Raw genomic sequence first — 19,966 nt, 5'->3', positions numbered from 1 at the left:
TTATGATTATTATTTTATTATAAGAAAAAATAATTAATTTTAGTTGAGACCAATAAATGAAGCCCTCACAAAGCACTCAGAAGGAGACAACATTTGAGAAGATCCCTAAAGATATAAGAAGATCTCAGCAGGTAGGTTTGGGAGAAAACAGAAGAGGAAGTGTGGGAAGAGAAGGTCTTTCTGAGGGAGACTAGAATGTCACAGTGTTTCTACATAGGAATGAAATTTTACAATGGAGCCTCCCACTTCTCATGAGTAATGCCACTAAATTTCATTGCCTCCCCAAGGGCATACTGGCTGAAACTATTTCACTGTTAACTTCATAGGGATCAAGTGACTTGCTTCATAGTTTCAATAGAGAGCTATTTTAGTAGCAGGGTCATAATCTAAATATCATCAGTGCTTCCCTGATCCCATTGTATTCAACGGTGGTGGTGAGACTCTTGCATCTGAATCCTGCTTTAGGATATAAAAGAGTGAGGATTTCGAACAGGACAACAGGTAGAGTGCAAGCCTGTCTGTCCCTGGGCATTTGCCAGGCTTGAGTAGGCCCTGCTCACCTCAGGGGGACTTCCAGTCCACTGACTCACCTACATTAGCTTTTAGAGTTTCCATTAGATTCCTGCCACTGTTCTCCTTTGATTATTTGGGATCAAAACCCAGATTCTGCCACCTTCTGGCTTTGTTAATTTAAAGAAATGATCTTCATTTTTCTTTGCTTTTCTTTTTCATTTATTTATTATTGGATAAAGAGATGAAGTGAGAAGGCAGAGACAGAGAAAGGGAAAGAGACAGAGAGACACCTGCAGCCCCACTTCACCACTCACGAAGCTTCCCCCAGTGCAGGTGGGCATCAGGGGCTTAAACCCAGGTCCTTAAGCACTGTGATGTGTGTGCTAACTTAAGCAGGTGAGCCACTACCTGGCCCTCTACCTCCATTTTTCTTGTCTGAAAAGTAGTGATATGATGCCTCTGAAATTATGTCTTAAATACAAAATGTAAAAAAATGAGTAAATAAAATAATATATCTGTTAGGTCTACTTAAATATTATGTGGAGGATATTAACAAAATGTCCTTTCCATTTATTATTTTTAAAATGGCTTTATAGACTCTCTACTCATCTGAGACATATTTTGTGCTTTTGAATCTCAGTTATATGTTATTTATAATAATAAAATTTATTGAATGATTTTTAAAGTTGTGCTTCTTTTATACAGATGTAATACAATCTAACAAATGTAATTTGTAACTATTACAGATGTAATATAACCTAAGAAGATACATAGTTTACTAGGGACTAAAGCCAAATATTTTAGCCTATTTTTTTTTTTGCCTCCAGGGTTATTGCTGGGGCTCGGTGCCTGCAGTACGAATCCACTGGTCCTGGAGGCTGTTTTCTCGCTTTTGTTGCCCTTGTTGTTTATCATTGTTGTTATTATTGTTGTTATTGCTATCGTTGTTGTTGGATAGAACAGAGAAATCAAGAGGAGGGGAAGACAGAGAGGGGGAGAGAAGGACAGACACCTGCAGGCCTGCTTCACCGCTTGTGAAGCGACCCCCCCCCACCCCCGCAGGTGGGGAACTGGGGGCTCGAACAGGGGTTCTTGTATGGGTCCTTGTGCTTTGTTCTATGTGCGCTTAACCCGCTGCATTACTGCTCGCCCTTAGCCTGTTTTTTAAAGCAGTTTAAATGCCTTTTCTTGGGAGTCGGGCGGTAGTGCAGCAGGTTAAGCGCACATGGTGCAAAGCACAAGGACTGGCATAAGGATCGGACAAGAATCCTTGAACAGGTCCTTGCGCTGCTTATGTGTGTTTAACTAAGTAAGCCACTGCGCAATCTCCGCATATTTAAACTATTATCTCACAAAGAGACAGAAAATATCTATTTCAAGCCTAAATAATATTAAGTATTCTTTCCCCACTTGGATATCTTGTTCTTTAAGATTTTATTGCCTATCATGATGCCTGGTACATGGAATTAATTAATTGATTTACTTAACATATATTTATTGAAATTCAGAATTCAAAAAGCTAGTCAGTAAGACAGTCCAGGGGGCTTAAGTTATTAAATAAAATAATCACAACATACAGGCACTCTACTTAGTATTGTTAGACATTCTCTGTTCCCAAGTCTTTTAATATGTTTGCTACAAACTCATTCCTTAATTATGTGATATTTATTCACACCCCATTGCCTTTGCTTGAATTATTCTCTTTTTCTTTCTTTTTATTATTATTGTTATTGTTATTATTGCCTTCAGGGTTATTCTTGGGGCTTGGTGTTGGCTCTATGGGTCCACTACACCTGGCGGCCATTCAGCCCACCCCCTATTTTATTCAATAGGACAGAGAGAAGTTGAGAGGGGAAAAGGAGGTAGAGAAGAGAGAAAGATACCTGCAGACCTGCTTTGCAGCTGGGAAACATCCTCCGCTGCAGGTGGGGAATGGGGGATCCAACTGTGCGCTTAACTGGGTGCACCACAGCCCGGCCCCTTTCAATTATTTTCTTTATCATTAAGAACACTTCCCCCCCCTTTTTACTTTGTGGATTTTTACCACGTAGGAGACAAAAACTATCTTTTTCATGGAACTTCTTGTAATAATTTCCAGATACCAATCAGTCTATCACTTAAGTTCCTAAAACATACAGAAACACATTTCATATAATTACCGCGCGCTAACCGATTGTGTCGCTGGAGCTCCCAGAGACACATTTCACACAAAATCTATCTATTTTCTATTTGTCTATCTACTTACATAATTTCCCATTTGAAAAATTCTTGAATGGAGGATTTTGAAATTTAGATAGTAAACATTTAACTGTGTTATGACATCCACTTTCTGTTATTTTTGTTGTAATTATAGATTAATAAACATATCTAGAGATGTCAAATTAGTATTTAGAAAATAGAATAACAGGGCCCATTAGGCTTTACAGTAGGCAAGGCACTGGACTTGCATGTGTGAGGTTTATATATGTATACATATGTTCTTTCAAAATGGTAAATAACATGACAAACTGTGATTGTTCCTTAAAGGACAAACTGCAAGAGAGGAGAGTGAGCTAAGATCATCAAATGAAGCTTCATGAGGTTAATTATCACTCTTGGCTGGTTATTATGTAAGAATATTAGCAAGAAACAAGTGACAAGAACAATAAGAAGCAGTCTAGTCTAAAGAAACAGCATAAGCATAAAGACACTAATAAGTAGAGATTTAGAAAGAGATATAGCATAATGAGTGCAATGGAACTTGGTTGCATGGGACTGGGTTTGTCAAGAGGGGATATATATATCATCATCTTTTAAGAAATGTATTAGGGCTATTTAAAGAAACAGAACTAGTGGGATGTGATATTCAGTCATTCATTAGCTCATATATGGGATTGACATATTTGATTACATTGGATAGACCTTCCCGTGGTGCATCCCGTGAGTACCCATTCATTGGGGAAACTGACGATCCTTCCTAGCCTACTGAATCCACATGGATCCCAGTCACTTTCAAAGCCAGCAACAAGCAGCTCCTGACAGCTTTCAAGCTGTTGGTCCTGCTCTTCGAGTCCTCCAGCTTAATGTTGAGGGGCTGTCCTTTGCCAAACGCGTTCTTATTGGTCAGTTGGTGATATAGCATCAGGCAGATGTCATTTGCCTACAAGAAACACATATAGCAGTCTATGAAGCTGCTCGATTCATCATTAGTGGATTCGATTTAATATGCTATAATCTCCATCCTAAACACGGCCGAGCCATCTACGCCAAATCATATCTTGCGGACGTTTACCATACGGCCTCTTCGACCTTCTACGACTCCATTACTATTGGAACTATTCAGCTCATCAACGTATATAAGCCTCCCAGTGCCTCATGGGATAATGACGTCCTGCCCAGCCCAAATCACCCAGCCGTTTACTTTGGAGACTTTAAGAGTCATCACCAAGACTGGGGATATTCCTCCACTCCTGCTGACGGTTCTTTCTTAGCCAACTGGGCTTCAGTGAACGACCTCTCCCTATTATACGATCCCAAACAGCCAGGCTCTTTTCACAGTGCTAGATGGAATAAAGACTCATCACCCGACCTGTGCTGGATTAGCACAGTCAACGGCCAAGCCTTTCCCGCTACGAGACAAGTTCTCAAGGACTTCCCGCACAGTCATCACCACCCAGCTATCATCCACATTGGTCTCCAGCTCCCACTGATTCTGTGCTCGGAGAAACTAAGATGGAACTTTCAGAAAGCAAACTGGCGTCTGTTCAGTGATCTTACCAACAAATCTATTCCTGCAATTCCAATTAACTCTATCCCCTCTGAAGATTCCTACAGGCGCTTCCACCAAGCCATCTTCAAAGCAGCTTCCCAAGCTATTCCTCATGGGAGACGTGCTAACTATACGCCTTGTCTTGATGCTGAATGCGAGCAACTACTAAAGCAGTATGATGAGTCGGGTGACCCAGATGTGGCTGACCATCTCATTGACTCCCTGGATGCAGCACGCCAAGCCCGCTGGCAACAACTCACGGAAAGTCTGAACTTCACCCACTCAAGTAGGAAGGCCTGGAAGCTTCTTCATAGTCTGGGTGCCGGTAGCCAACCCTCTCCTGTCTCCCATCCTCCCGTATCTCCAAACTCAGTGGCCAGTCACCTAACTCAAGTTGGACGTGCTAAGATCGACCCAGTCTGGAAAAGAGAAATTTCCCATGAGTGGTCATCCCACTTCCTTTTATCTTGTCCATCTCCAAAACTCTCTCCCTTTACACTGTCTGAACAGGAAGACGCTTTGAAGAGGGTTAAACCAGGAACGGCTGCTGGCTATGATAACATCACCCCAGAACTCATTCTTAACTTGGGCCCTGCGGCAAAGAAGTGCCTCACTACATTCCTGTCCCACATCTTGGAATCCGAATCTATGCCCAAAATTTGGCGTCGTGTGAAGATAATAGCAGTTTTGAAACCAAAGAAAGACACAACACTGGCTGCCAGCTATAGACCAATTTCTCTCTGTGTGTTACAAACTCCTTGAGAGGCTGCTTCTGTCACATATTTCTCCTCTTACAGAGAAATTCCTATCACCTGCCCAAGCTGGTTTCCCCCCAGGAAGATCTACCTGCGAACAAGTCCTGGCCCTCTCAACTTACATTGAAAATGGATTCCAGAAGAATTTAAAGATGGGTGCTGTCTTTCTTGATCTCACAGCAGCCTATGACACGGTCTGGCATCGTGGTCTCCTAGTCAAGATCTCAAGATGCCTGCCTCCATGGGTGGCCAACACTATATCGTTTCTTCTCCAAAACAGAAGATTCCGGGTGCATCTGGGTGACAAGTCTAACAGATGGAGACTTGTCTCAAGTGGCCTCCCCCAGGGCTCAGTTCTGGCTCCTACGCTATTTAAAATTTACATCAATGACCTCCCAGAAACTTCTTCAAGGAAGTTCATCTACGCCGATGACATCTGCTGTGCAACTCAGGCATCCAAGTTCGACATCCTCGAGGAAACACTCACGAAAGACATGTCTCTGATATCTGACTACTGTAAAAAATGGCAACTAATCCCTAGCACTGCAAAAACAGTATCATCTGTTTTCCATCTACACCATGCCTCAGCCTCGCGTGAGCTTATTGTGCAGCTTGGCGATACAAGAATCCGGCATGAAGCCCAGCCAGTCTATCTTGGCGTTGCTCTCAATCGCACTCTGTCATTTCACAAACATCTCATAAAAACTGCAGCAAAGGTGGGCGCGAGGAATAACATCATTGCAAGGAGGAATAACATCATTGCAAGACTGGCCAGCTCCTCATGGGGCGCGAGCGCTTCCACACTACAGTCATCATCTCTGGCATTATGCTATTCCACTGCAGAATACTGTGCCCCAGTATGGTTCCGTAGCCCCCATGTCCACTTGGTCAATTCCAAATTATATTCCTCCATGAGGATAATTTCTGGAACCATCCATTCCACCCCGGTTCCATGGATGCCAGTTCTTAGCAACATTGCCCTGTCAGATATTCGTTGGGATGCAGCATCATCTAAGTTCATTTCCCACGTCTACGCTTGACCGGACCTGCCAATATACGCAGATATCTTTGCCCACCCTGTTCAACGCTTGACGTCTCGTCACCCAATCTGGTCCCCTATGCCTACACTGAACTTCTCTGTTCCAGACTCTTGGAAACAGAGCTGGCAGTCAGCTGAGGTAAAGAACAAACACCTCATCACAGACCCCTGCAAGCGTCAACCTGGCTTTGACCTAGCACGTTATGATTGGGCCCTCCTCAATCGCTATCGAACAGGCCATGGCCGGTGTGCCGCTATGTTCCATCGCTGGGGAGCCAGAGAAGACCCAAACTGCCCCTGCGGCTCCAGACAGACTATGACCCACATAGTCAATGACTGCCACCTCTCCAGATTTAAAGGAGGTCTCGAAACTTTACATCAGGCTCAACCTGACGCTGTTGACTGGCTACGGAAGAAGGTCAAACGCTAGAAGAAGAAGAAACAGACATAGACAAGTGAGGTTTCAAGACTGATGCAGTATTCGCAAGCAAATTGGAGACCCAGGAGAATTTAGGGCCAAAGCCCAAAGGTCTGAGACTTAGGAGAGCCAATGTTGTCATTTTCTTATCAAGGAAGAGAAGCTTCAAATCCACAAAAAGTAAATAAATGTTTCAATTCAACTGTGAAGAATAAAGAGAACAAACAAAAATAAATAAATATCCCAGTTTAAAGATAGTCCTAGCAGGAAATATTTTTTCTTATCAGGAGTGCATCAGTCTCTGCATTCTATTCACCCCATCAAATGATTGGCTGAAACTTCCTGTTCTTAATGAAAATAATCTGTTTTACTCAGTGTACCAATTAAAATGCTAATTTCACTTGAAACACCTAAAAGAAAGTTGGACCAAGTATCTGGGCATCTTGCATTCAAGTCAGTCAACTAACACAGGAAGTTAGACTTCACAAGATGAACAGAGAAAATGCCAGAAAAGAAACTTTTCACAGAACACATTATGAAAGATATGTGGATTTGGAATATGTGGAAGGGGTCTTTCTTGATAACAAAACAGCATAAGAAGAGACAAATTAGGAATTACAAGGTACTGTGGTTCCAACATTCCTTACCTACATAGAGTACAAGTCGGGATAGGGGAAGGATGTGGTGAAATACCAGTCAAGTCTCCTCTCCCTTCAATAATGAAACCCTTTGGATTTCTGTTCTTGTCTCACTCTCTCGTCCTTTTCTAGTTTAATTAAAGCTTACCAGGAAAATACTGCTGGATGCACAAGGCATGAAAATGCAGTAAAAATTTAAAAATTGAGGCCAGGCAGTGGTGCACTTGGCTAAGTGCACATAGTATCATGTGCAAGAACACAGGTTCTACCCCAGATCCCCACCTGCGGGAGGTGGAGGGGATGCTTCATGAATGGTGTCTATCTCTCTTTCACTTCCTCTCTATTTCTTCTCCCCTCTCAATTTCTCTCTGTCCTATCATATAAAATAGGGAGGGAAAAAAAAGGGAAAAGTGGCTGCCTGGAGCAGTGGATTCAGAATGCGAGCACTGAACCTCAGCAATAACCCTGGAGGAAAAAAAAAAAAAAGAACAATCAGTTTTGTACCACTTTAGGTCACATGCCAAGAACTCCAAGGAAAATCAAGGTCTGTAATTGTTTTTCTTTGATGGGCAGAATGAAATAGTATTAAAAATTAGTTGATGTACCAAAGCAGGAGAAATAGTATGACCAGTAGAGTGAGTATAAGTTTTATCCAGGAAAGTTCCCAAGGTGATAAGTCAAGAAAACTGATTAATTTTTAAGTCTCTGTGATCAATATTTGAATAACAAAAGAAAATATATAATTAGCAAGGTCCAAAATCCAGAAGCCCACTAGAAGAGAAGACATATGGTGGCATGCTTCCTGGCCAAGAGCAAGAGAAAAAGGAAAAGAAGAGGATTCAACTAGTTTCTTAAAATGTAATTAATTAAATAGACCTTGTGTATACTGCCTTTCCCATGCCTGGTCAGTAGGAGATAACTCTGGTTGAATTGATGGGGATTATAGCTAATAGAAATTAAGTTTACTTTAGTAATAAAAAGAGATGTTATCTGATCTATCTGCTACTTGATGAGTTTGTCTTCTTGTCTAAAACCTTTAGTGGCTCTCAACCAATAGCAAATCGACTCATACTCCTCAATCTGTAATGAAAATGTACACTGTAACCATAATCTGTCACCCACCCTCATTTTTCCTATTGCCTTAATCCTGTACTAACCTATAAATATAGAAAAACACTGCTTCATCTTACATGTAATTCACCTGGTAACATTATTTTATCAACAATACCACATAACACCAATGCAGTAAGTGAAACTGAAAGTCAGTTGTCTACTACCTTTCACAGAAACCCTCTTGTGCACTTGTCATTCTGGATGAACTTAGCTAAAAATACATCTATGAAGCAACTGGGTTGGAAAGATTGGCACAAGGGCTGACAATTATAAGTGCATCTCCTACAATGTCTTGTCAAGTTCAGTGTTTCTTTTCCTAATATGGATTAAATACACATTGCATATTCACTATAAAGCCTGATTCTAATAGAGTCAATACAAATAATACACATAAAAATATATGTGGAAGGACACATGACAAAAAGATTTCATGTAAAGATGTTTCCAGGACTGGGTCATAGTACACCTGGTTGAGCTTATATGTTATGACCTTCAAGGGCCCAGGTTCGAACCCCTAGTTCTCCCGAGGAGGGAAAGCTTTCAAGTGGTGAAGCAATGTTGCAGGTGTTTCTGTCTTTCCCTCTCTATCTTCCTTTATCTCTCGGTTTCTGGCTGTCTCTACCAGTAAAAAAATAAAGATAATTAAAAAATTAAAAATCAAATAATCATGTTTCCATGAGTTATCTGCAAATTCAAAAGAAGTAGAATGTTAATGTTTGACTCCAGGATTATTCCATATAAGTCACCCAAAACACACTTGATGGCTTAATCATATTATTTCATGATGAATGTCTTGTTTTTCTAGATAAAATAAGTTGCAAAATTATATGTGCATTACTACTGAATTTGAGGTGTGATTTATGATATACCATTCACTGATTCATCTGTGAGGTTTGACTTTAGTAAGACTCTAATTCATTGTATAGCAAAAGATAAATGAAGAGTAGACATTTTCCTGGGTCCCATGACCTCCCAAGCATATTTCAAATCTGAGATCACCTATCCCACTATGAACTGATTCTTCAACCACCTATGTTGTTAAGAAATTCACCAGTCCATTCCCATTCAGTCAGTACTAACTATTGGGAAGTTCTTCCTCAGTTGAGTACAATTATGCCTATATGTGTTTTCATAATTTCTAATTATAGTCTCTAAGCCAACCTAGAATGATCATCTTCATTTTCCCATATGGTAATCCTCCTGCTATTTAAAGCCCAATCATGTTTACTGTCTCCTTTATTTAGATTTTAAATATCCTCTTTGCCCTAACTTCTTTTAGTCATATCTAATACAAGATGACTGCTAGTCTCCTCACTAATTTGACTAAGTGGAACCTTCTCTCCTAGACAGGCACCAGATTACCATAGATGATGGTACTGAGGAATAAACAGGTGTGGTCGGGACAGGCTGAATACAAGAGTTGGAATCTAACACCACGTTTGCCTAGGTAACACATTCTTCAGTTTAAACCATTTTTAGGTTCAGTCTCAACTGAGATAATTAGGCAACAAATATATTCCAAAATTAGATCAGAGACACCTGGAAGAAGCTGTAAAAGAGGTGGCATAGAACCAGTTTTTCAATTCCATTTTTTGGTGGGGGAGGGAGGGCAAAGCACTGAAACTTTTATTTTATTATTATTTATTTATAAAAAGGAAATACTGACAAAACCTTAGGATTAGAGGGGTACAACTCTACACAGTTCCCATGACCAGGACTCTGTATCCCATCCCCTCCCGTGATAGCTTTCCTATTCTTTAACCCACTGGGAGTATGGACCCAAGGTCATTGTGGGATACAGAAGGTGGAAGGCCCAACTTCCGTAATTGCTTCCCCACTGAACATGGGTGTTTACAGGTCAATACATACTCCCAGCCTACCTCTCTCTTTCCCTACTGGGGTGGGTTCTTGGGAATCAGAGCTCCAGGACACATTGGTGGGGTCATCTGTCCAGGGAAGTCTGGTTGGCATCATACTAGCATCTGGAACCTGGTGGCTGAAAAAAGCCTTAACATATAAAGTCAAACAAGTTGTTGACTAATCATGAACCTAAAGGCTGGAGTAGTGCAGATGAAGAGTTGGGGTTGGGGGGGGTGTTCTGTTCTGTAGATAGCTAGTAGGCATATTTTAGTTATATTCCAAATGGCCTGTGGCTATACTAGTTTTTTTTTTTTTCCTGAGCCTGAAGTCTGATATGCAGGTGGAGCCTAGTTATTGTCTGGGGAGATGATGTGATGGCTGGAAAAAAGGACCAGAAAGCTGGATCTGGGAAAAGAGTAGCTCCCCAATATGGGAAAGGTGTATAAATATTGTTGACTGTAAACTGATTTGATCTGATCTGGGGCCCATATTCAACTTAGGAGCCAGGTCCCATGAGATAGGGCAAATGTTCGTTCACATACATCCATAAATTAGGGCAAAATATATACCTGAAAACAAAAGTACACAATAGTCTGCAGTGAGTCAGTACGAAGTTCATAATGAAATAGTGTCTACTTAGACTTAGATACCCTCCTCACCTATTTCCTATTATACTCCCCTCACTCACTCCCACGCTATCCTTATCAAAGCAAGGACTGCAAAAGCTGATAAGGGCAAGAGACTGGTATACTTTAATGATGACTCTTTAGTCACTATCAGGCAACCCCATCAGCTGGGGCCCTAGTCAGGTTGTCCTGAGATTCCCAAACAGACATGACGGGCCTCGACCTGGAATAAATCCCTCTCTCCATTGTTACTGGTCATCTCTATCAGGAACAACACAATGGACCCCTTTGTGGGCCCCCATAGGACCTTGCCCTCAACTTGGATCAACAAGGGTAGAGAATGTTCCATCTTCTGAATGGAGGATAGACAACATTCTCTATGCTACACCTGAGGAAGATGGGTCCTGATATTGGGGCAGCTTGGAATGTTCCTACTGATGACCACAGAATGTGATCTTGGATCTACAGGGATGCAGAGGTTGCACTGAAACTTTCTCGCACTGAAACTTTCTTTAATTGGTAGGGGAGTTTTTCAATTCTTAATGGACAAGCGGACAAGCTAACTCTATTGTGCTACTCCCACCCCTCACCCTCAACAAGAATAACCACAAAAAAAGAATATTAGGAGATATTTTTAGAGAGAGCTATTGATACCATAGAAAAGGTGCCAGGTTTTCTTTTTGTTTGTTTGTTTGGGTTTTGCCTCCAAGGTTATCACTGGGGCTTGGTGCCAGCACTCTGAATCCATCGCCTCTGGCATCCATGTTACTCTTTCCTTCCTTCCTTCCTTCCTTCCTTCCTTCCTTCCTTCCTTCCTTTCCTTCTTTCACTCTCTCTCTTTCTTTCTTCCTTCCTTTCTCTCTTTCTTTCTAATTGGGTAGGACAGAGAGAAAATTGATAGGGGAGTGGGAGATAGAGAGTGAGAGAGAGAAAGAGACAGAGAGATACCCACAGATCTGCTTCACTGGGAACCTTGAGCAGGTCCTTGCATTTTGTACTAATTGTGTGTGTGTGTGTGTGTGTGTGTGTGTGTGTGTGTGTGTGTGTGTGTGTGTGTGTGTGTGTGTGTGCCTCCAGGGTTATTGCTGGTCTCAGTGCCTGCACTCTGAATGCACTGCTTCTGGAGGCTATTTCGGCACATTAGGCTGAGTGACTGCCATAGCACTAGACTACAAACAGAAGTGTAGATGCTTACACCATTGGTATGAGATTATATCTTTGGCTCTTAAAATGAATGTAAATTTTTATATCATTTAGTAAGGACAAAAATGCCTTGGAAATTACTCTGTACTTTATTCAAGGGGTAAGGAAATAATTGGCCCTGTCAAATCCAAATGTATTGGATTTGAAAGGACTATAGGGTACAAAAATGAAGTGGTTCATTGTATACCTTTTGTTTCTTATGGATTTAATTTACTAAGTTGTTTTGTGTGTATTTATGTGTATATGTATATATATTATGCATATATACACACAACTATCTTTATGACATGGATATAGAAGATCAAAGTTATAGCATCAGAATAATAAACTCTGGCTTATTGACTATTATATTCCAGGCACTATATTAAGATCTTTACAATCCTATAAATCATAATTCTATTATCCTATTAATAATTTTATCAAACATGATATTAGCTAACTTGTTCAATATCATGTAATTTTTTTTAATTTTGTTTGTTCGTTTGTTCATTTTTGATTTTTTAAATAACCAGAGCACTGCTTAGCTCTGGCTTATAGTGGGGCAGGGGACTGAACCTGAGACTTTGGAGCCTCAGGCATGAGAGTCTCTTTGCATAACCATTATGCTATCTATCCCTGCTATTATTATTTTTTTTACCAGAGCACTGCTCAGATCTGGCATATGGTAGTGCAGGGAATTGAACCGGGGACTCTTTGCATACTTTTATGCTACCTACCCCCGCCTAATATCATGCATATTTTAAGTGCCTTAGTCAGAAGTCAGATTTGCACACTCTACTGTTTAGGCCTTTAACCTATTTATTTTACCAATAGTTTTAGTCAGTATGTTTCCTGACTGTATTGCATAGGTTTTCCTTTTTTTTTTTTTGTCTCCAGGATTATCACTGGTGCTCAGTGCCTGCAATATGAATCCACTGCTCCTGGTGGCCTTTTATCCGCCACCATTTTATTGGCTAGGACAGAGAGAAATGGAGAGAGGAGGGGAAGGAGATAGAGCACAAGAGAGAAAGACTACCTGCAGATCCACCTCACCACTTGTGAAGCATTCCCTCTTTAGTTGGAGAGAGAGGGGCTCAAACCGGATCCTTGCACGGGTCCTTGCGCTTAGTAAGTGCTTAGCCAGGTGTGCTACTGCCCAGTCCTTGTACTGGTTTTCTTACTAAGTACCGAGCAATAAAAATGAATGCTGACCCAACAACATAGCTCATCTGGGAGGGTGCATGCTTTGCCATTCACACAACCCATGTTTGATCCCAGGCTTCATCACAATGGGTGAAGTTTCAGTGTTGTGGTGTCTTTCCCTCTTTCTCTCTGTCAGTCTGTCTCTCTGTCTGGCAAAGTCAGCCTGGGGCAGTAAAGCCCTAGTGATAACAAAATGGAAAAAAAAAAGTGGAAATGTTTCAAAAGTTTTGTTATAAATAATCTTATTTATTCCTTCTCAAGAGTCATATTATTTTAATTACTATAAATAATTTGTGATGCTAACAGAAACACCAGTTAACAAAAACTTGTCTGTTTGCTCAACTGAAAATGCAGAACTACTTCCACCTGCAGGCCAAAGGGATAATTGCAATATTCACAGTCCTGCAATTATTTTTTTTTCCCCCAGAGAACAGTCAATGCTGCTAGATTGAAGTATACACTCCCTTCATCACCAGGTGGCTCTAAAGCTTCAACAAGAAGTAGTGCAAGTACTGGGCTGACAGTAGTTCCATGAACATGGAGTGACCACAATATTTGTCTTAGGGATTATGCAGGGAAAAAACTCTGGGAATGAATAGGGGACCTAGCCACTTTGTCAGGCTAGCATTGGTTCTAGCAGACCCTGAGTGGTTCAGAATGAGCAAGTTCAACTTTCTTTTCTCTGCAAACTGTGGAGGTTGTATGGATGCAGCTAAATTCAAACTGAACTCAACATATATCATTTGAGAGCCTACACTATGTCAGGCACTGCTTCAACAAGTTGGTATGCATTGGTGAATACAAATATTTGTCTTCATGAAGTTTAGGTGTGTGGTAACATAACTGAAAATATCTTGTCAAGACTCCTTCATGTTTATATTGCACTGGAAAGACCTGTCTATTTCGAACTCATATAATCCACACACTATTATTTTGAGTAGTTCTATAACTTAAGACTGCCTTCAATAACTTGTCTCTAAATAGACTACAGAAACCAGTAAATGACTTATTTTGCACTGCCTCTTCTCAGAGCTCCCCACATGTGTATCTTCCTTAGAAATGTACATAAGTTCAATGCAACGAGTGCCACCCCAGGATGCTTCAGCTCAGACTGTGTCCAGAGACTTCAGGTGTGGAACCACAACCCTTCAGTTTCATCACTCGGGTGAGACCTTTCCTTTCATAGTATTCTCTAATTCCATCTCAGGTGGTTCACTTCCTAACAAAGTCCCAAAACCTAGATATAGACCAGGTTCCAGCAGATAGAGTATATGATCACACGTATCCATAAACTAGGGCAAATAATATACCTGAAAGCAGTAGTACACTAGAGTTTGCAGTGAGCACCCCCAACACTTCATCTCCACTATTCCAACCTTTGGGTTCATGATTGTTCAACAATTTGTTTGGCTTTGTATGTTAACTCTCTTTTCAGCCACCAGGTTCCAGATGCCATCAGGATGCTGGCGAGGCTTCCCTGGACTGAAGACCCCACCAATGTGTCCTGGAGCTCAGCTTCCCCAGAGACTCACCCTTCTAGGGAAAGAGAGAGGCAGGCTGAGAGTATGGATCGACCAGTCAACGCTGGTCAGCTGGGAAGCAATTACAGAAGCCAGACCTCCCACCTTCTGCAACCTACAAAGACCCTGGGTCCATGCTTCCAGAGGGATGGAGAATGGGAAAGCTATTGGGGAGGGGATGGGATATGGAGATTGGGTGGCGGGAATTGTGTGGAGTTGTACCCCCCCCATCCTATGATTTTGTTAATGTCTCCTTTCTTAAATAAATTAATTTTAAAAAAGAGGGGGTCGGACGGTGGCACAGTGGGATGAGTGCATGTGGCACAAGGCACAAGGACCCGCGTAAGGATCCTGGTTCGAGCCCTGGCTCCACACCTGCAGGGGAGTCACTTCACAGGCGGTGAAGCAGGTCTGCAGGTGTCTATCTTTCTCTTCCCCTCTCTGTCTTCCCTTCCTCTCTCCATTTCTCTCTGTCCTATACAACAACGAACGACATCAACAATGGCAATAATAATAACCACAACGAGGCTACAAGGAGGGCAACAAAAGGGAAAAAAATGGCCTCCAGGAGTGGTGGATTCATGGTGCAGGGACTAAGCCCAGCAATAACCCTGGAGGAAAAAAAAAAAAAGAAATGTACATAAGTTCCACCCGTGAAAGCCTTTCTTCTCATTAGTCTTCATGGCTGTTTCTCTCTCTCTCTCCCTTATCCCGGTTCCACACGCCCCCCCCCCCCACTCTCCCCACCTGCCAGGTGGAGGGTTGCTTCACAAGTGGTGAAGCAGGTCTGCAGGTGTCCATCTTTCTCTCCCCCTTTCTGTCTCCCCTTTTCTCTTGGTTTCTCTCTGTCCTATCCAACAACAACATCAATGGCAACAATAACAACAAGGACAACAAAATGGAAAAAATGGCATCCAGGAGCAGTGTATTCATAGTGCAGGTACCAAGCTCCGGCAATAAGCCTGGAAGCAAACAAACAAACAACAACAACAACAACAAAAAACAATTATGTAACTGTAAAAAATAAGACTCCCATCCACAAATACAGGAAATTCCCAGTACAATTTGGTTATGCAATAAACTCAGCTACAGCTTGTACGTTCCTCATGAAAGAATATCTGCATGCAGAGGTCACACAGGCTACTGTTCTAAATATGAATAGGCATGGGAGACAGATCAAATCAATGGGGTCTATGGTTAATGGTATTTATATACTTTTTCCATATTTGGGGGCTTCTCTCTGCCCTAATCCAGCTTTCCAGTGCTGTCCTCAATGCTGACACCATCTTCCCAGACAATACTCCTAACTCACATACATGTTAGCTGTTGGGATCAGTCAAAAATTGATAAAGTAATGGGCCTCTTGGAATATAACTAAAATAGACTTCCCAGCTCCTTCCAACATGAAGACCTCAAATTAATCCGCTATACTTTTATCTTTGGATTCCTGATTATTAAACAAATTGTTCTGTTTTATATCTTTTTAACACTATTTTAAAAAGTATTTATTTATTTCCTTTTGTTGCCTTTGTTGTTTTATTGTTGTAGTTATTATTGATGTCGTTGTTGGATAGGATAGAGAGAAATCGAGAGGAGGGGAAGATAGAGAGGGGGAGAGAAGTGAAAGACAGACACCTGCAGACCAGCTTCACCGCCTGTGAAGCGACCCTACAGGTGGGGAGCCGGGGGCTTGAACCGAGATCCTTACGCCAGTCCTTGTGTTTTGCGCCACGTGCGCTTAACCCGCTGCACTACCGCCGGACTCCCTGTTTTATATTTTAATGCTTTTCAGCCACCAAGTTGCAGATGCTACCATGATAACAACCTGATTCCTGGGCAGAAGACCTCACCAGTGTGTCCTGGAATCCCACTTCCCCAGAGCCCCTGCTCCACTAGGGAAAGATAGAAACAGGCTGTCCCCCTTTTCTTGGAGATCTCGTGTGCCCAGTTTTGGCAGGGATCCTGGGGGTCCGGGAGGTTCGGGATCGTTCCAGAATTTATAGCAAGAGGGCAGGCAGGCCAGGCTTGTAGAAGGTGTGGGCCTAGGTACCCAGGGGTGGCGGCCATGATAGGCCGCCGCGGCCCTGCCCCATGGCCCTACCATGTCTGCTGACCTGTTCGCAGTGGCCGAGCAGCGTGGAGGGATCACATGTCCAGTGCCCTGCGCCACACGGTGGAGAGCCGGCTCTTGTGGGCTGGCCTCGGGCTCTTGCATGTTGGCATTGGGCTCCAGCGTGTTGGCATCGGGCACCAGCGTGTTGGTGTCGGGCTCTAGCATGTTGGCATTGGGCTCTTGTGTGGTGGCATCGGGCTCCTGTGGGCTGTGGGGCTGCGGGGCTGTGGGCGCGGTGCGCGGGGTTGTCTGGGCGCAGCCGGCTGGCTGGCTGTTTAACCAGGTGGAAACAGCAGCTCCGCGCCTCGCCTCCCTCCCGCTGGCTCTTCCCGCTGGCTGTTCTGAGTTCGCCCGAGCGAGTGGAAACCACAGAGTGGTCCAGAGATAAATGTTCCAGAAACAGCAAAACAGTCTCGTGAAGAAAGAGCAGAGGCCTTTGGAGATCTCTTCACAAGCAGAAGAGAAGGCCATAGTGCATAGGTAGCCAAATTGTCTTTACTTATCTGAGAGATGCGCAGGAAAGGTCCACGTGGGCGCCATTTGTTGTTAAAATTCGGAGGCTCCAGCTGGCCGGGCTAGCTTCACGGGTGGGTAACAGAGACGCGGAGGCAACGGCTGGGCAGGGAAGCTGTATTTCTTTATTCAGGAACAACGATTCATAAACTAAGACAAACTAATCACCAAACAGAACTCTGCTGTCTTTTTGCGGCGGCACAAGCACTCTCTCGAACTCTCGAACTCAGGAACCCTCTCCAACTCTGGAACTCTGGCACTCTCTCCTACTCTGTAACTCTGCAACTCTCCTCTCGCAAGCACTCTCTCTAACTCTCCAACTCAGGAACCCTCTCTTACTCTGGAACTCAGGAACTCTCCAACTCTGGCACTCCCCGAACTCTCTCTCCAACTCTCCAACTCTGGAACTCTGGTGGGGTCCCTAGGGGTGGGGCCAAGCGGGCCCGCGAAATTAACAGGACTGATGCAATTCTCTTGGCGGGGGAGAACTACCCAATGTAAAGCATACAACAGGCTGAAGGTATGGATCAACCTGCCAATGTCCATGTCTAGCAGAGAAGCAATTACAGAAGCCAGACCTCCCACCTTCTGCACCCCATAAGGATCTTCGGTCCATACTCCCAGAGGGATACAGAATAAGGAAGGTTCCAGTGGAGGGGAGGAGATATGGAATTCTGGTGGTGGGAACTGTACAGCATTTTAGACCTCTTATCCCACAGTCTTATCAATCATTATTAAATCACTAATGAAAAATTGTTTTAAAAAGTATATCTGCATTGTAGACATGTCTGTAAGCATGTATGTGTTTACATATAGACTTAGTGTATGTGGTCAATGTTTCTCCCTCCATTAGTCTTTGCCTTTAAGTTCATAAATATGGATTTGGGACCTGTACCGGTACTAGTTAGGAAAGATTTGGTACCAACAATGTAATTATTCTAGCTCCTTTCTTACAGCTTTGTCTACTATGATTTATAGTAAACAACTCTGACAAAGAATGTGCTTGCTTTATTGCCAGCTTCACTTCTTAGTCTCTCAAAACAAGGCCATCTGTCTCAGAATCAGAATCTTACAAAAGTCATAAAAATTGTGAACTCTTGGCCTCCATAGCCAATTTTCCAGATCCAATTATCTGCGTGTCAGGCTCCCAGTTCTGCATTAAACTTTGGTGACTTTAGTGTGAATTTAAGACCTGTTGATTGGCAGCAGGGGAAATAGCTCAGTTGGTAGAGTGCAGGACTTACATGACTGAGGTTCCCAATGGTTCACTGCCTGGTTTCTTTCTTTCTCTCTCTCTTTCTTTCTTTCTTTTCTATCTTTATTTTATTTAGTGGATAGAGACAGCCAGAAATTGAGAGGGAAGGGGGTGATAAGAGAGGGAGAGACGGAGAGATACCTGCAACACTGCTTCACTATTTGCAAAGCATTTCCCCTGCAGGAGTGGGGGCTTGAACCTGGAGCCTTGTGCATTGTAACATGTGAGCTCAACCAGGTGCACCACCACCCACCCCCGCACACACTGCCTGGTTTCAAATGTGGTACTCTGGATACACTTTCCCATATTAAATTCTTTATCATATGAAATACATAATAAAATAACCATTGTCTGGTGCGCACTGTTAGCAGGAAAAGTACATTGTGAAAGGCCCCTAGGTAGAGAGCTAGCAGCAAAATTCAGAATTTTTCCTCTAGTGAGTCTGTGCTTTTGGAATTGGTTTCCTCTGCCAGATCAGTAGAGCATGAGCATTTTCGATTTCAGGACACAGGGAAACACTGTGACTCACCAAAGCATCATGCATGCATTGTTGCTGTTTTATATTACAGGTAATTCCATTTGTTCCATGACCACTTTAAAATAAAGTAACTATTACTTTTTTCACTTGTTAGGGAAACTAAGGAAAATAATCAAATTGAAAGTACTTATGTTGCATCTCACCAACTTGTGATAACTATCTGGTTAACACATATATACTATTTGTATAGTAATAAATAATTAAACTCATGTCTCACATACACAGGTACATTTTTATTTTTATTTTATTTTATTTTATTTTCGGCCTCCAGGGTTATCTCTGGGGCTTGGTGCCTGCATTACAAATCCACTGCTCCTAGAGGCCATTTTCTCCATTTCATTGCCCTTGTTGTTACAGTTGTTTTTACTGATGATGTTGTTGTCGTTGTTGGATAGGACAGAGAGAAATGGAGAGAAGAGGGGAAGACAGAGAGAGGGAGAGAAAGATAGACACCTGTAGACCTGCTTCACCACCTGTGAAGCCACCCCTGCAGGTGGGGAGCCTGGGGCTTGAACCAGGATCCTTAAGCCAGTCCTTAAGCTTTGCACCATGTGCACGTAACCCGCTGAGCTACCTCCGGGTCTCCAATTTTTATTTTTTAATTTAATTAGGTTTTTATTTATTATGATGGAGACAAAGAGAAATAGGGTGAGAGAGGAGGAGAGAAAAAGAGATACCTGCAGCATATCCACCATTCATGAAGCTTCCCTCTTGTAGATGTGAATTGGGGGCTTGAACCTAGGTCGTTGTGCATCATTACTTGTGCACTTTGCCAGCTGCACCATCACAGCCCCTAATATTATGTTTAATTATTAATTAATTTGTCATCACAGGAATTTCACCACTCTCGATATAGATATTTGCAGAGAGAGTGCGAGAGACAGGGAGGGACAGACAGACAGAAACAGAGAAAGACATAGAGACAGAGCCAG

The 19,966-nt window shown here is 42.5% G+C and overlaps 1 long non-coding RNA gene across 1 annotated transcript; it reads left to right on the top strand.

Annotated features, from left to right (window-relative positions):
• The first annotated feature begins 415 nt into the window (after positions 1-415).
• Positions 416-14,828, top strand: LOC132540251 (uncharacterized). The gene is made up of 3 exons (XR_009551456.1): positions 416-501; positions 14,126-14,260; positions 14,538-14,828. It is a non-coding gene; the product is annotated as an uncharacterized LOC132540251 (long non-coding RNA).
• The last annotated feature ends 5,138 nt before the right edge of the window (positions 14,829-19,966 follow it).

The sequence above is a fragment of the Erinaceus europaeus genome, chromosome 9, assembly GCF_950295315.1.
Source record: "Erinaceus europaeus chromosome 9, mEriEur2.1, whole genome shotgun sequence".
In the NCBI taxonomy this organism is placed as follows: domain Eukaryota; kingdom Metazoa; phylum Chordata; class Mammalia; order Eulipotyphla; family Erinaceidae; genus Erinaceus; species Erinaceus europaeus.
Note: the sequence above shows the minus strand (reverse complement) of the source record. Positions and strands in the feature narration are given on the sequence as shown.